Source organism: Martes martes (assembly GCF_963455335.1).
Source record: "Martes martes genome assembly, chromosome: 6".
In the NCBI taxonomy this organism is placed as follows: Eukaryota; Metazoa; Chordata; class Mammalia; order Carnivora; family Mustelidae; genus Martes; species Martes martes.
The window spans coordinates 132,953,627-132,972,946 of NC_137893.1; positions in this window are offsets into that span (position 1 = coordinate 132,953,627).

Sequence of the window (19,320 nt, forward strand, 5' to 3'; positions counted from 1 at the left end):
GTTGTTGGTGGTGGTGGTGGGGGGGCGGTGGGGAGGCTCCAATGGAGTCTCATGGTGCAGGATGGAGGGAGACCTGGAAACATGACCCAGAGCTGGGCCATGTGTGGGAAGGAGCCCGCCATGGGAAGGAGGCGAGGAGGAAAATGTGCTTGGCCTTTGTGCAATGCCAGGTGGGGCATCCCTCTTCACCCAGTGACCCCGGGGTGAGCTGAGCAGCCTTACAAAATAGAACTCTCTGGCAGAATGAGGGCTCCTCCCACTGCCTTTGCTGTGAGTCTGGCAGGGAGTGCTGTTTCTGCAAGGAAGGTAGTTGTGGAAGGCATTGGCGACCTGCAACCTGGTTACTCAGAAGCCATTCCCAGTTAACCTAAGTTTAACGATCCTTTGCCCCTGAAGGCTAACTTGAAAGAGAGGCAGAAATGATTAGTCCCAAGTTTTTTTGAAAGGCAAATTATTTGTTCAGATTCTGGGGAATTAAGTATCTGGTCATATCCTTGAGACCAACAGGAGCCCATGAAAGCCTGATGTCATAGGCTGGACTTTGAAGGCAAGTTTTCGTCCTGTCCCCCAACCCCAGCCTTACAAAGCGGGGGACTCTGTGAATAATGTTATGAGTACATATAGCAATTTGACCTTAGAACTCTAGGTATACATTATTATTAGCAAAATCAACTGTATATACACTGGGATTCTTTTGTATGCTCTTACTCAAAGCAAAAAAAAAAAAAAAGAAAAAAGAAAAAAAGATACGCTACAAAAGGAACACACAGACATGCGTGGTCTGAGACACATTCCCTCACCTTCCCTGGGGTTAGAAAAACAAGCTGTGACTTTAGGAATAATCAACATCATTTCTGCTTTGCCAAATAATACAGGTAGATACTGTTTTAAGATAGACTGAGCAAGTATCGATACTCACCAGCCATTTTTAACATCTAGGATGAGGACACTGAAAACAACATCAACAGGTCGAACCTTTGCGATCAGGTTGGATGGTCACCTAAATGGTGTGGTGGTGGGAACGCAAGAGGTGTGACTGGCCCCTTAACACACACGAACAAAAACAAACAAAAACTTCTAGAAACACAACTTCTTCCCCGTCTGCTTGCCTCAGTGACAGAAATGGTACCATTGGGAACTCATTCATTTAGCTTTCCTTTTAAAACACAGATAACTCCCTTAAGAAATTAAAAATAGAGCTCCCCTATAACCCTGCAATTGCACTACTGGGTATTTACCCCAAAGATACAGATGTAGTGAAAAGAAGGGCCATGTGTACCCCAATGTTCATAGCAGCAATGGCCACGGTCGCCAAACTGTGGAAAGAGTCAAGATGCCCTTCAACAGGCAAATGGATAAAGAAGATGTGGTCCATATATACAATGGAGTATTATGCCTCCATCAGAAAGGATGAATACCCAACTTTTGTATCAACATGGTCGGGACTGGAGGAGATTATGCTGAGTGAAATAAGTCAAGCTGAGAGAGACAAGTATATGTTTCACTTACTTGTGGTGCATAAGGAATAACATGGAGGACACTGGGAGATGGAGAGGAGAAGTAAGTTGGGGGAAACTGGAGGGGGAGACAAACCATGGGAGACTGTGGACTCTGAGAAACAAACTGAGGGTTTTGCAGGGGAGGGGAATGGGGGTTAGGTGAGCCTGGTGGTGGGTAATAAGGAGGGCACGTATTGCATGGAGCACTGGGTGTGGTGTGTAAACAATGAATCTTGGAACACTGAAAAAAATACAAAATAAAATTTAAAAATATAAAAATAAAAAGATGAAAAATAAATAAAAAATAAAATGCTGTATGAGAAATGAAATTTTGCTTGGACAATAAAAAAAACACAGGTAACTCTATAAAAGGGCGTTATATTGTCCATATTCACTTACATTATGGAAATGTTGAGTTCTTTGTATTTGTCCAGGTCTATTGTAGTTAAACATGTGTACGGAAGAGGTTTTTTAAAATTTTTTTGATGAGGTTTTTTTTAAAAAGAATTAAAAAAAATTTTTTTAAAGATTTATTTATTTATTTGACAGAGAGAGAGAGAGAGAGAGAGAGAGACAGCGAGAGAGGGAACACAAGCAGGGGAGTGAGACAGGGAGAAGCAGGCTTCCTCCCAAGCAGGAAGCCCGATGTGGGGCTCGGTCCCAGGACCCTGGGATCATAACCTGAGCCACAGGCAGATGCTTAATGACCGAGCCACCCGCATGCCCCTTAAAAAAGATTTTATATAATTATTTGAGAGAGAAAGGGAGAGTGCACACGGGGAGTGGGGAGGAGCAGAGGGAGAAGCAAACTCCCCGCTGAGCGGGAAGTCCCACAGGGGTCTCAATCCCAGGACCCTGGGATCATGACCTGAGCCAAAGGCAGATGCTGAACTGACTGAGCCCCCCCAGGCGCCCCTACAGAAGAGTTTAACAGGAGGATTAATAGTAATGAACAGAGTAGCTCCCCAAACACCTTCTTCCTCCTTACAAATCTCTGCCCTAGCACACCAAAACTGTCCTGTCAAAGACAGACTTGGGAAGGCAGTCGTGGAGCGAGGTGGGCTTAGAATCAGCTGGGTCAGCTTTCAAATCCAGACTCTGCCACTTGAACGCTGTATGCCTTTGGGCAAATTACTTAGCCATTCTAAGTCTCAGGTTGCCCGACTATAAAATGGAGTCAATAATATTTACCTTGCAGTGTTATTGTCAAGATTAAAACTGATGATGAATGTGGGGTGCCTGGGGGGAGTCTCAGTCAGTTAAGCATCTGACTCTTGATTTGGGCTCAGGTCATAATCTCAGGGTCTTGAGATCAAGCCCTGTGTTGGGCTCCACACTCAGCATGGAGACTGCTTATGATTCTCTCTCTTCTCCCTCTGAACCTCCTCTAGCTCATGTGTGTTCTCTCTCTCTCTCTCTCCCCCCGCCCAAAAAAAAGTGCTAAAAAATTGATGATGAATGTAAAGCCATACAGTAAATATTCAACACATGATGAAGATTGCAGAGACAGGGAAGATGATGATTTCTTGCCCCACTCCTGGTCAGCCCAACCGTGGCCTTGGAGCAAAGGGCCGACAGGCCGGGGGAGCACAAGTGTAGGAACACGTTTGGCAGGTCCTAGATGCCTTGAGGATCCTGGGCATCTGGAGGTGGGAAGGGTGTGGAGGAGGAAGATACAGTTGGCTAATCATGGAAGACAAACTATTTCTCAGTTTTTCTGGGGGCCGGTCTTCTTCACACCTTCCATCAAACATTCTCCATGCTGAAGAGTGTGTGTGTGTGTGTGTGTGTGTGTGTTGCTGATGAATTCTTTTGGGGTTGGTGCTAGATCATTTCCAGAATTTGATTATGACCCAGTTGGCCCACTATGGGCACAAAGCATGCACTGTTACGAGTAATTTTTTAATTATTATAAGAACTAAGCCGATTTGGAAAGGAAGCTCAGATGTCGCATGAGATCTGTTGTGGCTCCTGGCAATTTCCTTTTTGACAAGATTTGAGATGCCTGAGCAACCTAGAGTACTAGGTGATCATTAATGACAATCATGATAAGTAAGGATAAAAATCTTTAAAAGTGATGATAAAAAAATTTACATTTGCATTGATCTTTTCAGGTCTCCTAGCATTTTCACACTCAGTGTCTTAGTTGGTCTGTATAACAACTCTGTAACATAAGCTAAATAAAGGAAGTTAGTAGCTCCATTTTACAGATGGGAAAACTGAGTCTTTAGAAGGTTTAGTAACATTCTCAACAGTGTTTTGCAGAGCTAGGATGAGACCCTGGATTTCTGGATGCTTAGTTTATACTAAAAGACACTAAGAGAGGTAAAACAGCTTATCCGTTTTTGAAATCAACCTATATGAGTCCTTTTTATTTGCCGTATGTCATGTAGGGCATTACAAATACGAAGATAAATGTGTCACAATCACTTCCCTCAAAGAGCAGTTGAATTGTATCTTTTCTTTTATAAACTGTACCTAGTTTATAATTTTAATTTTCCTAATTAAAATGGAGAGACAAGCTACCTGGCAAGTATGACTATTTTTATGGGAACCACTGAAGAGATTATATGAACACGGGTCGTGGGAAATTCAGGGTATATGGTGGTTATTGGTAACTTACACCTTGTTTTTTAATCTCATTTTCTCTCTTTCCCCTTATTTTTGCTTCACTCAAATCCCCAAACAGGCAAGGTCTGGGCAGTGAAAGGTCACGCTGGCTCAGAGGTGAAGCTTCCAGACCAACCCGCCATTGCTGCTGTGATGTTAGATTCTTGTCTCACCCCGAGGATGTCAAATTTGGAGCTCATCTCTTTGGAAGACACCTCCGTCTTAACCACCTCCCCAGTTCCCTAACTTATTCTGACCTTGAAGCGTTTCTTATAAAGAAATAGACAATCAGACACCTTACATGTTCTGGAGAATTCCCCAACATGGAAATTCAGCAGCAAACAGGTGCCTAGCCCGATTTGCAAAGGGCTGTGGTTTAAGGAGGCCCTTTGCCTTGAAGCCCACGAGTCCAGGTTCTGTTGCCCCGAGTCGATGGTGCATAAGGTCTGGCTCTCAGATGACCAGCGGAGGGCAAGAGGTAATTAACGAGAAACTTCCCGGAAGAAAGAACCAAAGAGGCTTTGCTTTAAAGATTTACTTTTTCTGCACCTTGAACATTTCTGGCAGCTGTATTGCTGACAGATTTGTGGCAACATTCTTCTGGCCTAGGTAAATGTTTGCTCTGTTTTTTTTTTTTTTTTTTTTTTTACCCCACTTCGTGCATTCAAGAGCGTATGGGTCTTGAATCCCTCCCTGCCCTTAGGTGGAAACACGCAATCTACCCTTCTGAACGTAGAAGAGGGAAAACATAGACTTTGTTCACTCCCCAGATTCTCTGCTTGAAGCAAGTTTAGGAATTTATGTGTGGTTGGAATGGGGAATGAAGACTATTCTGGAACCTGGCTACCACGCCGTATTTCCAATTTGGCTTCAATTGTTATGTCAGGATAGAGAAAAGCATTTCCATCCACAGAGCCCAGAAAACCAAAATAGAAAACCCTTGAGTTGAACACAATATAGATTTGTTAAAAGCGTAAAATAATTTAAAGCCTCGCAAATACACAGGTGAGAGGTTTGCAGGAGAGCAAGGGAGAGCGAGAGGCCTGAATTTCAGATAGATGTGGTTTTGTAAATCATGACAGCTTTATATGAAGGTCACACGTAAAATCAGGTGACGTTTTAACATACAGAATTATGCATTAAAGCATAGACTCTGTGCCAGATTCTCACCCAATAAAATTAGATGGAAATGGTCCTATAGAAAAGAAGTTATTCCATTATTTCCCCCCGCAGTATTCCTGATGGTGAAAATCGAGGCTAACTAATAGCGTAGAAGGGAACCTAAAGGGAATGAACCTTAAGCCCTTGGCTAATTTTTAATTCTCATGATTTCATGATATGCATAACAATTGCATGTTGGGTTTTGAGGCCGTTTTCAAATGATTAAACATATGCTCAACGTGGGGTATGTATTCCAGACAAACCATTGTTTCAATATTTAAAATCATTTAACTTGGATAATCAGACAGGATTTTGAAGCTTTTGTGTGTGTGTGTGTTGGGGGGGGTGGTTTGGTGCTGGTGGTTCTGATTAAATGTAGAACAATTCAAAGGAGTTCAAGAGTCTGGTCTGCATGATTAATAGTCTGCAGTGGATATTAGAAATCCAGACAGACTAAAGGCAAAATGCCTTCCTCTCGTAGACAGACTGTATTCTAACCTCCGAGGACTCTGCACAATTTAGTCACTCTCTCAATTCGACTGCGTTTGCCAACCCCGGGCGTCGCTGGATCAGAGAGTAGTGGAAAAAAACCCCTCCCAGGAGTGATTGTATCAAATTCCCCGAGTGTTTAATCTGTCTGGCACATGGATGGCCCTCTTGGGCTGCAAAGAGCGCTCAGCAGAGAGAGCCGTCTCGGGCTGGCGTGCCGGTGCTCGGAAAGTGAAAGCAGGCGGTTGTAGTCCCCTCCCCAGCCTGCATTCCTGGTCTCCCACATCATGAGGCCGTCGTTTGGTCGGAACGGGAGAGCGTGCCTTAAGGTCACACGTGGATAGGTGCATTTCTGTCTGCGACATTGACACCGGAAGCCTCTCACCTCCTTCATGGAAAGGAGGCTCGTGAGTTCTCACCAAAATTTGAATTTATGGTTCCTTAAGCCTATACCCTTGTGAACCTTAGTCAAGGGGAAGAGCAGCCCGTTTCCCTCCAAATAATCCACGTGGAGCATCCTCTGCTCTTTCTGGGTTCAAGGCTAGACTTTGCCATTTATTAGCTCTGACTGTGGGCAAATTCCTCACTTTCTCTATGTCCCAGCTTCTTCAGCTTTATTTATTTATTTATTTATTTATTTATTTTTAAAAGATTTTATTTATTAATTTGACAGAGAGATCACAAGTAGGCAGAGAGGCAGGCAGAGAGAGAGGGGGAAGCAGGCTCCCTGCTGAGCAAAGAGCCCGATTCAGGGCTCGATCCCAGGACCCTGGGATCATGACCTGAGCTGAAGGCAGAGGCTTAACCCACTGAGCCACCCCTCAGTTTCCTCAGCTTTAAAACAGGGACAATAATAGTACCTTTGTCCTAGGGTTGTTGTAAACATTGACCAAGTCCACTTACACATACAGATTAAAGTAGTTGCCATATACATGAGAAGTTAATATTTATAACAACAACAACAACAACAACAACAACAACAAATCCTTTCTTTCCTGGGCCCTGGAACATGTTAATAGAATTCTCGATACAACCCCTTTATCAACAAATATTTTCCGAATACTATTATGTGTAGGGTATTCTGTTGAGGGCTATTTTTAAAAATTTTTTTTTATTTTTAATTTTTTTTATTAAAGATTTTATTTATTTATTTGACAGAGAGAGATCACAAGTAGGCAGAGAGGCAGGCAGAGGGAGAGGAAGGGAAGCAGGCTCCCCGCTGAACAGAGAGCCCGATGTGGGGCTTGATCCCAGGACTCTGGAATCATGACCTGAGCCGAAGGCAGAGGCTTTAACCCATTGAGCCACCCAGGCACCCTGAGAGCTATTTTTTTAAAAAAGATTTTATCTATTTATTTGAGAGAGAGAGAGAGTACAAGCCAGGGCAGAGGGAGAAGAGCAAGCAGACTCCCCTCCGAGGGCAGAGCCCCACTTGGGTCTCAATCCCAGGAACCCAAGATTATGATCTGAGCTGAGGGCAGATGCTTAACCAACGGAGCCACCCAGACGCCCCTCGAGAGGTTTTCTGACACTCGAACCATGTAACTGTTTTGGCCTTTCCATGTGTTCAGATGTGTCTAGCAGACTGAAAGGTCAGTCAAAATTTGGGGGGAGGGTGACAGGAGGCAAGAGTACACTGGGTGACACTTGAAGAAGTTGGGGTTGATGCCTTGAAGGATAAGAGCTTAACACCAGAACATCAGTGTGGAATCCTGGGATAAGTAATCCTCGGTTATTTCATAGGTCCATTTTGGGAATGAGTGGGGATGTTAAGAGTATATAAGGAGGGCTTTTTGGTGCCCCTTAGAGTAGCAAGGTATGCCCAAAGGGCGGAACTCAGTGGCAGATCCTGAGGGCGGACATTTAGCAGAAAGAAGGCTGGAAGAGACAGAAATGGTGGCTTAATCAGGGAAAGGGGAGGAAGAAATGGCTCTGGACCTTCTAGAGCCCATGGAAAGAGACTGGGAAGCAGGGAAAGAGTGACCACCGGCCTTCCCTGGAGATGGGTGAAGGGCTGTGGGAGAGACACCAGGGTCTGCTTATGCTGTCATTGTGAGAGATGAAGAGGTGGCTGTGTGCCCAGCGTGGCGTAGAGAGGCGAGAAGAGATGCGCCCCACAGCTGACAGGCCACCTCAGGAGCAGGTGTGGCCTCCTGAGTGACTCCCCCAGAGAAGGGACCAGGGAGCTGGGTGGAGCCGTAGGCCCCAGCATCCAGCGTGGGCTGAGACGTTCCCGCACTGGGAACCAGCCGTCTCCTCCAGCCACCATCCCGGAGCAGAGTCTGTAAAGCTCGAGGGCAAGAAACGGTCACCCAAGGGTTGAATCTCTGGCCAAGTCGTTCTTTGAGTATGAAAGCAGCAGGCAGATATCATCGAGGGTTGAAAAGCTCAAGAAATACAGCATCTGTGGGTCCTTTTTGCAAATAAAAACTGTGTCTTGAAAACCAATCCAGCCAAATAAAAAATGAATCAAAATAAAGAATTCAGGAACTGAGAGGCTGTGGATTCATTTAAAATAGAACTGAGACCGAAAAACCGTAGGAAGTATGGCTAAAGAATGGAACTTAAAGGTCACATGTAAATATTATAACTACTCCGACTGGGGATGGGAGGAACAGGGGTGGGGAAAAAAATACGATAACTTCCTTCCTCATCTTCTCTGTCAGAGAATCAGTAGATACTCCCCGGTGTTGAAAAGGGGGCAGTTCAATAATAATTTCAGCTCTTAAAATTTGGCATCCGTGTTTTCTTAATTCAGGGAGATCTTCTCAGAACCCGTGTCTTTAGTGGTGAAGAAACATGTGTCTGAAATGTGGCAGTTTCTTCAGTTTTGAGTTCCTCATCTGAAAATGCAGTTGAATTCTTTCAATTTAAAATTGCATGCGTATCATCTCATTTTTGTAAATGTCAATGTGGAATCATGGGATGATTGATCCTGGGTTATCTGGGCAAGGAGCTTCCGTGTATCCATCAGGCTTTGTCCCTGTAGAAGTACACAGAGAGGTGTTTGGAAGAATGCGTGTCAACTATCAGTTGTGGTTCTATTTCTGCGTGGTGGGATTTGGGGTGATTTTTAGGTGTCACTAAATTTTTTTCTGATATTACTTGAATTTTTCGAGAGTATTTGCTGGGCTTTAATTGATTTCATTCTTTCAACAAATCTCTGCTTGGAGTTTACAATTTTAGTTTTCCAGGATGTGTGGATTGGGGACACTTGTCTCCAAGAGCTATATCCTGGGATAACAATTTGAATGAATTCATTCATTGTCCTTGTGTCCTTGTGTCCATGCGGTGTCCTTATGACCAGTAATGTCGATGGGGAAGTTATTTCAACTAAAGCTGGTCATCTTTTTACAGAACAAGAGGTCATTCTTTCAGAGGGTTGGGAGTAAGAAATTGGGGGAGAGGTATTACTGGTACAGGTGAAGCGTATTTATTAAATAAAGCCCTCAACCGGTCGTTCTCAACTGGGTGTGATTTTGAGCCCTTTCCACTCTAGGGGATATTTCGTATTGTCACAGCTGGGGTGGGGAGTGACATTGAGTAGACGGGGTTCAAGGATGCCGCTAAACAGAAATCCACAGGACGGCCCCCACCACGAAGAACTCTCTGGCCCCAAATGTCAATAGTGCCAGTGTAGAGAAAACCTGCCCTAAAGTCTTGGAGAAGAAACCGTGATATAAACAGTTAATTGACTCACAAGAGTGAGCCCGGAGGTAGAGGATCCTATCTTGGAGATGAAATCTAAGAAGCTAAGTTTATTCTTTCTGGCCACTAGAGTTCTTAGTCAGATACATTCATTAAAAACAACTGCTCTGCTTTTTATTGGGCTCTAATTAGGCTTCCACTACAGTATCGTTTCTTCTGTCACTGATGGATGAGAAACCGTAATTGTAATCAGGGGCGTAAGTCTAAGGAGCGGTTGGTGCAGTTTTCCGTGGTACCTTCACTACCAGCCCGACAGAGTCGGGTCTTTGATCGTAATTCTTACTAGCTCAGCATGGCTGGCCAGGCGATCTGAAGTCTGTGACACCAGCGGATGGTCTGGCTTGGTTGCATGAAGCAGGAAGTTCATGCCGGAACCGCCGGACCCATCTGGTGAACAAGCATGTAGGGAACGAACTACCCTCTCCTCATTCACGTTAAGGACCATCCATCAACGGATGGGAACAGGGTTGGCTTCAGTCGAGCAGATATTTTGCTCTCTGCCCAACAGGTTTTTGGGCACCCACGCCCAAGAAAAGTTGCACACAGTGGAATTAGCTATCTGACTCGTGACTACAAACAGCCCTCATGTACAAAACTCTGAGCATCTCTGGTGGCTGTTTCCAGGACCTCTCCCTCAAGTCAGAATTCCTGGATGTCAGTGACTTTATTTTAGCCACAGTCATTTCTCTCTGGCCAGTGCTTCCTGCAAATGTGTCTTTTCCAGGGACTCAACCTGGGACTGGCTTGTGACATAACCATCGGGCTTTATCACACAAAGAACAGATTACTCTCACGCGCCTTAGACTCCAGGTGAACTAATGAACCAGATTTTTGGTCTGAAGCTTTGATAAGGTCAGCCGTCTTTGCACAAATAAAAAGCTACCATTTCCTTGGCTTCAAGGAAGTAGTTTTCAAGTACCTTTTCATAATGCCTTAACACTTGTACTTTGACTTAACTCTTCTAGCTTATGAAACGTAGAATTGGCTTTATTGTGATATAGAGTCCTTTCGTACTGGGGAGCAAGGTGGGCATCCAGGGCTGTTAGAAGCATTGACTTTCAGCGAAATACGTTGATTGCTGTGTATATTATCAATTTACGACAGAAATCCTAGGGGTAAGAGCACGGGGATGTGTTGATGCAGCATTGATGAGCTTAGTAAGACGAGAAAGAACATGCACCTGTTATCCATGATTATTGAGACATGGGTCTTGTCTGGGGGAGACAAATTGCTTTTCTTCAACTTTTCTCCATAAGTGAATTCTGTATGAGTATTTTATCTGGGGCTTATGATAGAGCTTATTTCTAAGCATATGCCATGACCATAGATGGGATTTAAGTTGAGAAACGTGAAATGTAAAAGGGGGACCCCACCCCGGCAGCATTGCCTCACGGTGGTCAGTGCCCTCGACCGCAGGAGGGGCTCAGTTCGGTAGGCTATGAATCCTGACATTCTCCGTTCCTCCAGAGCTGATGAGGCTCAGAAGACCGTTCAGAAGACAGAATGAAAGTTAATTCAGAGCGAGAAATATTACCGCAGAATAAGTCAGAGCACTGATGTTATCATGAATTCCATATGAGCTGCGAGAACATCACATCTGGGGATGGGACGGTGCGTCACATCTGTGCTCTGCTCATTCGTGAATGTGTGTTGCTGAACTTATTTCCAAACATTACTGTATTGGTGGGGGCTTTTTTTACTAGAATTTTTTCACAAACGGAAGATCCTCAAAGTATGTCTTGATTAGCCTTTACTATTCTATATTACATTTTGGCACTCCTAAACAGTCTTTCGAGCCCTCGGTGTAGACGCTAACCAACTAGTAGATTTCAGGCTACTGCAAGATGACGTCGCCTACAGTCAGCTGTTGTGTTTTTGTGTTCTTATCTTTGCGCACTGATACTTGTGCAATTATTTGATTTTTTAAAAAAAATATTTAATTTATTTACTTGACAGACAGAGATCACAAGTAGGCAGAGAGGCAGGCAGAGAGAGAGGGGAGGAAGCAGGCTCCCCACGGAGCAGAGAGCCTGATGCGGGGCTTGATCCCAGCACCCTGGGATCATGACCTGAGCCGAAGGCAGAGGCTTTAACCCACTGAGCCACCCAGGTGCCCGCAATTATTTGACTTTTTTTTTCCCAGTTTCGATCTGACTCTTTAATAAAAGGAAGCAGAAAACAAAGCGATACATGAAATGTTCAAACTATTACCTAATACAATTGAGTCTTTAGACAAAATGGCGAACCTTAGTTTCCAGTCGATGCTTGGCATGAGAAAGAATGAAATTAAAGAACATGCAGGAAATGTTGAAAATACATTGTCAACTATTGTGCTGAAGCATTTTGATAGTAAACTTCAGCTCCTTGAGAACTGGACACTTAGAAGACACAAATCTCATGTTGGGAATTTTGCATACAATTTTTAGGAACAATGATACTACCTGTGGGGGAAAATTAGGGCTTTCTTAGATCTGAAAGAAACCCCATCTCCCTAGAAGTTTTCTCTGTACTTGAAAGCTCTGAAAACCACGGGGCTAACATGCTCCAATCATAGTTCAGAGCAGAATCTTAAGATAAATTCTTAAGGCATCCTTTTCCCTCTGCAAAGTACATTCTCTTGCCCCCATGAGTGAATAGGGAGCACATTCGTCAGCTCCCTGCACCCAGACCCCATGGAGTCTACGACTCTTTTGCACACTAGCCTTTCCCCAGGCACGACGCAATGTAATGGCCTGTAATTGCAGAAGGCTACTTCCTCCACAGACTTTCTTAAGTCTCCCTTAGTGCACACTTGCAAACGCCCTCAAAGGTGGTTACTCCAGGTCATGGGTAAGTCCAAGCATTTTCCCTAGATTATCTAAGAGGATCACCTTTCCTGATTTTTATCCTTAAGTTGGACTCATTTATTATCATCCTCTCTGGCCTGACTCGCCCTCGAAGAAATATTAGTTTCACGCTAAAGATGTAAATTGTTTGTCATAGTTGGAACCTCAGGTCTTTTGTATTATCGGTAATAAAGACTTCAGCTGTCACTCATCATGTTGCATTTGGATAATGTTCTATTGTTTACAAATCATTTTCACAGCTGGGCCTTCCTGTTCTCTGATTTTTATAGCTGGGTACAGGGAAATGGGGGAGGAGAGAGAACAAGCCTGCCATTCCCCCCATCAGCCCTGGTGTTTGTCCCCACAACTGCTCCCGCGCTCAGGTTAGGCATTCACCCCTCAGTCCCATTCTAGCTCCTCTCCTAGCAGCTGGGGGGAAGGCAATCCTACAGGGCATCTTTGAGGTATTCTGGTCATTCTTTGGAGAACACAGAGATAAGCATACTTTTAAGTATTCTGTATTCTATATATTGATCTTCTAATTTAACTATCAGGTGGAGACCTTCTTTTTCCAATTTTCCAATTAATCTAGGGTACCTTCCAGGAGATCCCACACTTTTGCTCTCTTCCCCTATGATCTTCTGCCGTGTCTCTCAAATTCCACGTATCAATGAGATCATATGATAATTATCTTTCTCTGATTGACTTATTTTGCTTAGCCTCTAGATCCAACCACGTCATTGCAAATGGCAAGATTTCACATTTTTGGTGGCTGCGTAATATTCCATTGATGTGGCATATATGTATATAAATGCAGTATATATCTTTATCCATTCATCTGTCGATGGACATCTGGGCTCTTTTCATAGTTTGACTATTGCGGACACTGCTGCTATAAACACTGGGGTGTGGGTGCTCCTTTGGATCACTACATTTGTATCTTTAGGGTGAATAGCCAACAGTGCAATTGCTGGGTCGTAGGGTAGCTCTATTTTCAACTGTTTGAGGAACCTGCATACTGTTTTCCAGAGTGGCTGCACCAGCTTGCATTCCCACCAACAATATACTTTTTGACTTTCGTGGTTCCCTAAGGACATCTGAATTTTGGTTGATGTCACCCATGGACACAGATAAGAGCAAACTTCTGGGGTTTCAAAACAGAGTACCAGCTCCTTCTAGAAGTACCAACTATACTGGATTCTACCTGACTTTCCCACCTCGCATTTTTCACCTGATTTCTATAGATGGTGCATCAATCTCTTATCCATTTGGTTAATCCGAGTAAATTCCTAAGGATCAGATTTGTGCTGGAACAGAGATCAAATTAATTTGTTTTTTTGACTTGTAAGAGCATATCTTGGAATGTGGTGACTAGACCTGTGTACCTGGCAGGTGGCTGGTCTGTCTGGCTCCTCCCCCCTCATTAGCATCTCTATTTCCTGGACTTCTAACGGAAACACATGGCAAAGGAAAAAAAAGAGAGGATACGTTTTCTGCGATGTACGTGACAATGGAAGTAGTAGTTTTGTTTGCCGAAACGTGGTAGAAAATTAAAATAGATCTTCAGTTGATTTACATTGAATTATTTTCTGATTTATAAACTACCTGGTAGCAATTTTAATGCTGGATGTCTATCAATCAAGGATAACTGTAGCAAATACACATATGAAAACATCCTATTGTTAACACAAAATGAATAAGAGAGCATACATATAAAATAAGACTGAGTTAAAGTTGTTGCCTTTTAATGGTAACAAAAAATCTTCCAGTATTCCAGGAAAGGCCTACATTTATATTTATTTCAGCTGACTGAAGTGGGAGCACTATGTTGTATCTTAGTTCCTTAACCTAGTTTCCTTTAAATCTACTTGAAATTAGGAAAATAAATTTTACTTGTTTATAACAAAGGTCAGTAAAGTTGAAAACTGAAATTAGAATTTGCCAACTTGAAGAAAGGGCCCAAATTCCTGAGATTCCTTATCAAATACTTTGTGCAAGCCTGGGCATCCGGATTTAACTATAATTCAGCAATGGGTATTCAACACCAAGGAGTGTCCATGGAAGATTTTTGGGCTGGGACTTGGGGGCAGGGAGGTAGGGATGGGAGGAGAAGTTACTGATGATATTGCAGGGTCGACCTTCCGGTCTCTAAGTAACTTTTGGTGGAACCTCCACCCATGCCGCTCTGTCTGCTGAGGTCACGGGCATTCTTCTTCCTGATGGGACTAGCTTGAATAGCTAGTGTCTGACCTCTGATGTCTTAGGCTCTTTAGAGAACTGTTGAGAACTTTGGGAAGAGGCTCCAGAACTCTGTAGCTGTCCCACTTGTTTTGGTCGTTTTCTTTGTTTTTTTTTTTTTTTTAATATTTTATTTACTTATTTGAGAGAGAGAGAGAGTGAATGAGTGAGAGCACGAGCAAGTGGAGGGAGGGGCAGAGGGAGAGAGAGAAGCAGACTCTCCACAGAGGAGGGAGCCCGACGCAGTTTTCCATTCCAGGACCCTGGGATCATGACCTGAGCTGAAGGCAAATGCTTAACTGACTGAGCCACCCAGGCGTCCCTGTTTTGGTCTGTTTTTATTCCCAGGGACACATTTAGATTATGATGGCAAAATGGATCACTTATTACCCAAAGAACAAATGATTTAATCAATAAATGGGCAGAAGACATGAACAAACATTTCTCCAAAGAAGACATCCAAATGGCCAACAGACACATGAGAAAGTGCTCCGCATCACTCGGCATCAGGGAAATACAAGTCAAAACCACAATGAGATCCCACCTCACACCAGTCAGAATGGCTAAAATTAACAAGTCAGGAAATGACAGGTGTTGGCGAGGATGCAGAGAAAGGGGAACCCTCCTACACTGTTGGTAGGAATGCAAGCTAGAGCAGCCACTCTGGAAAACAGTATGGAGGTTCCTCAGAAAGTTGAAAATAGAGCTACCCTAGGACCCAGCAATCGCACTACTGGGTATTTACCCTAAAGACACAAATGTAGTGATCTGAAGGGACCCGTGCACCTGAATGTTTATAGCAGCAATGTCCACAATAGCCAAACTATGGGAAGAGCCCAGATGTCCATTGACAGATGAATGGATAAAGAAGATATGGTATATAGTATGCAGGCACGAAAAATGTGAAATCTTGCCATTTGCAATAACATGGTTGGATCTAGAGGCTATTATGCTAAACAAAATAAGTCAATCAGAGGAAGGCAATTATCATATGGTCTCACTGATATGTGGAATTTGAGAGACAAGGCAGAAGATCATAGGGGAAGAGAACAAAAAAGGAAACAAGAGGAAACCAGAGAGGGAGACAAGCTGTAAGAGAGTCTTAATCAGAAAACAAACTGAGGGTTGCTGAAGGGGAGGGGCTAGTGGGCTGGGGTAATTGGGTGACGGACATTGGGGAGGATATGTGTTGTAATGAGCACTGGGTGTTATATAAGACTGATGAATCACAGACCTGTACCCCTAAAAGAAATAATACATTGTATGTTAATTTAAAAAATGGAATTCTTATTAATGGGTTTGTGCCAGATTAAGTACTGAAATCATATGATAAATGACTGGAACTTTACCCCAAAGATTTTCCTGAGAATATCGCCTTTACTTCCTCTGTTTTAAACCTGGGATAAGCCATAAAAATATGAACAAACACTCCCTTATTGATAAACAAAGAGGAAATACTTCCTTGATGTTAGGGGCGTATCCTGAGGCTCTTTCTAGCATTCTGTCAACTTCAATTACCAAGTAAAGCTACAGTGCTCATTACTTTCAGGTTAGAAAATGGAAAGTGATTATTAACTGCTCTTAAGGGGAGCTGTAATTACTGTATCACTAAATGCAGAGCAAACTATGTTGCTTCTCTCCTCCCTCGCTTTAATGCACCAAGGGTTCCAACATATCCTCACACTGTTCTAATTTAAAGAGTTTCCAGTGATCCCCAGTACCTCTGGCATTTCCTACTCTCACAGGGGTAACAGCAGCACTGACCTACCTAAATAAACAGTCACTCTCAGGACAGGTGGTGAATGGTCCTGGCCATGGCTTAGTCTTTAGTGACGCGGTGGCGAAGACAGGAAACTCTTGGGCACTTAACTTTATCTGAAGAGCAGCAGTGTCACGTCTGCATTCATGAGCTCAGAGGGTCCTAGAGACTCAATGAGCTTAAGCAATCTGACTAATAAGGTGACAAGGAAGGACTTGTTCACCCCTCCTGCGGTTAGCCTCAATGTTCATTTTACGCAAGGGAGAGACCTGTGTCTGTCTAACTGTGAACAGAGCACGTCCAGAACGCATCCGGCCCCTCTCAGCATCTCCGCATTTTGGGGTCCCTCTTAACCAAAAAGATGTGTGTTTCTCTGCTGAATATTCCTATTAAACGCAGGTAGTGAAATAAATAGATTTGCAGAAACCCCCCCAATACTCCTGTGTCACACCAGCTCAACAGCCTGCCAGAATCTCAAGAGTAAGGGGATATAACCCGAGGCCCATCAATCTTTGGTGCTCTCAGTCTTAGGGGATCCAGTGGAATTTAGTACAGGACTGAGACTTTATAATAGCATATGATATAATACATACAATGTATAGATATATATGATATATATAATATATCATATATATCATAGCATATTTGATATAAAAATATACTTATATATTATATATATTATATAAAATAGATTTGATGTATAAAATAGATTTGATATGTAAAATATATTTGACATACAAAATATACTATAAGATATATTATATATTATATATTATATATTATATGACATGAACGTGTATCTTACCATTCATCCAAAGAGGAGGCTACTGACATGCTATGAGTGGGATGAAACACATGGACTTTCCTGGTAAACTGGGGTTACAGTGTTTCTTCTATTACTCTGTCTTCCCTCCTGAGTGCTGTATCTATATTTTAGGGGGCACCCGGCTGGGGCCCACTGTCCAGTTGGTCGCCCTTGGACTAACCGATGGATGAACTCAAACTCTGCCCTTGCTGGCCTCAGTGTAGTGAAGTGGCTACAGATGTGTATGAAAGTTATTCATCTCTGCATTAGCTGAGCGCCCACCATGGTGACTAGTTTGGGAGACTCACAGACGGAAAGGGCATCGTTCCTGCCTCCAAAGGGTTTTCCGTGTAGCTGAACAGACAAATGCGAAGGGTTACTGAGGAATGCAAAGAGGGAAGTCAATGAAAGAGGACTGCTTAAGGATTTCAGGGCAGGCTTCCTAGAGGAGGCAATACCTTAGCTGAGTGTTGGAGACTTAGGGAACAGAGGGCAATGGAGGTGGTTGGGGGGGGGGCTGTAAGAGAAGGTCATCCCAAGCCAGGGAGATGGTAGGAGCAAAGGCAAGCTATTGAGAAAGAGCAAGGGGCTAGTGCTCTTGCCTGACATAATTTTAAGAGCCCAGAATCCTGCTTTAGCCGCCTTTGGCAGGGCAGAAAGACCTGCTCAGGCCGCATGGGCCTGTCCCAGGTTGCAGAGGGATTTGGTAGCATTGCTGAACCTGGGTCTTAACAGTCAGCAGGTGCAATCCGAGCTCTTGCATTTCTTGAGTCAAGAGAAGAGTTAATAGATGCATCCTATGCGATGACAAGTTTGCACCTGCAAAAAGAAAACAAGGACCCCATGGGGAGAGGGGCCAAATATAGAACTTGGAGAAATCAAGGTAAAAAAAGTCTTGCACTTCATCTGTTTTATTTTCACAGTCCTGGTTTATATCCACCCTTACTTCTGTGTTTGGAAGAAAAAATGCAGTCCCGACACTTTGACACCAATGACATATGACTGTATCTAGAGCTTCATTATCGAGGAAGTTGTAGGCTGTCCATTCTGGTGCTTGGGTTCTCTCTGCATCTCCCTTCCCTCTTCCCCAAACCCACTTAGCCATTTTCTCCAGCTGTTGTCGGTAAGGAAATAATAAACATGCACATAGCTCAAGTATGACAATATTATACAGAGCTGCATTTTTACGGTTGCTATATAAACTCGGCTCATGCATTGTAAAACCACAATGAGCAACAAGACACATCCCTTCCCTGAAAGCATATTTCCGTCTGGGTCTGGTTCTCATGTTGAGATATTTCCCCCGGTGCTTCTTAGGTGGCCCCACCACAGAAGGGAGCTGTCCTACCAAAGGACGGCTCCGTGAAAACTGGCAGGCCAAATCAGGAGACGGTCTCACTGTGTTTTCTTTTCTGGCCCTGAGCCCGGGACTCAGTTTACCCTTCTCTCGGGAAGCGGAAGATAAAGGATCTCCATAGCTCACGGATTGCTCGTTTTGTGCACAACACAAATCAGATCTAGTCACTCCATCTGCCCTTGAGTCTTTCTTCATCGGTCACAGGCTGCGGCTCCTCCCTTCCCCCAAAGCCCAGTGGGAGGAAGGCAAGGCTGACACAGGTGTCCCAGTGATATGAAGCCCTTGACAAAAGATATGATTGCTTTTGAAATTTAAACAAAACGCTCACCTCCTATTTTTAAGGTTTTTTTGCTACATGCACAATTGAAGGCAGGTTGGTCTAGATTTGCCTTCTTACTTTGTCTATTGTGCAGCGTCAGGATGTGCGAGCGCGGGACAAAAAGAAGGAGGACACCGTCGCCCGAGGAATTAATTGACTTTCAAGATGGTTGACTGGGAAGGTTCCATTTCTCACTAACGGCAGAGTGTGTGTTTCTCATTCCTCCCTCTTCCCGGGTGGCTCCCATCCTTGCACTGGCCTTGGCTTCCACAGACCTCGAGGTGGGTAACCCAGGTGCAGAGCCCAAGGAGTGAGGGGTCTGCAGATTAGGGAGAGAAAAGCCATGACTGTGGGAATGGGAGTGGAGAGTACCATTTCTTTATTTCTGGCTACCCCCCCCATTCACACTTGATTGCACATTCCACAGTGTGCAAAGGGGAGCATTGTTTACCCCTACAGATATTGGATTGTTGTTCTTCTTATCTGGTCTTCATAACTGTCTGCTTGATTTTCATTTCTCTTCCTCCTGGTTTGATTAATTGCTTCTCTC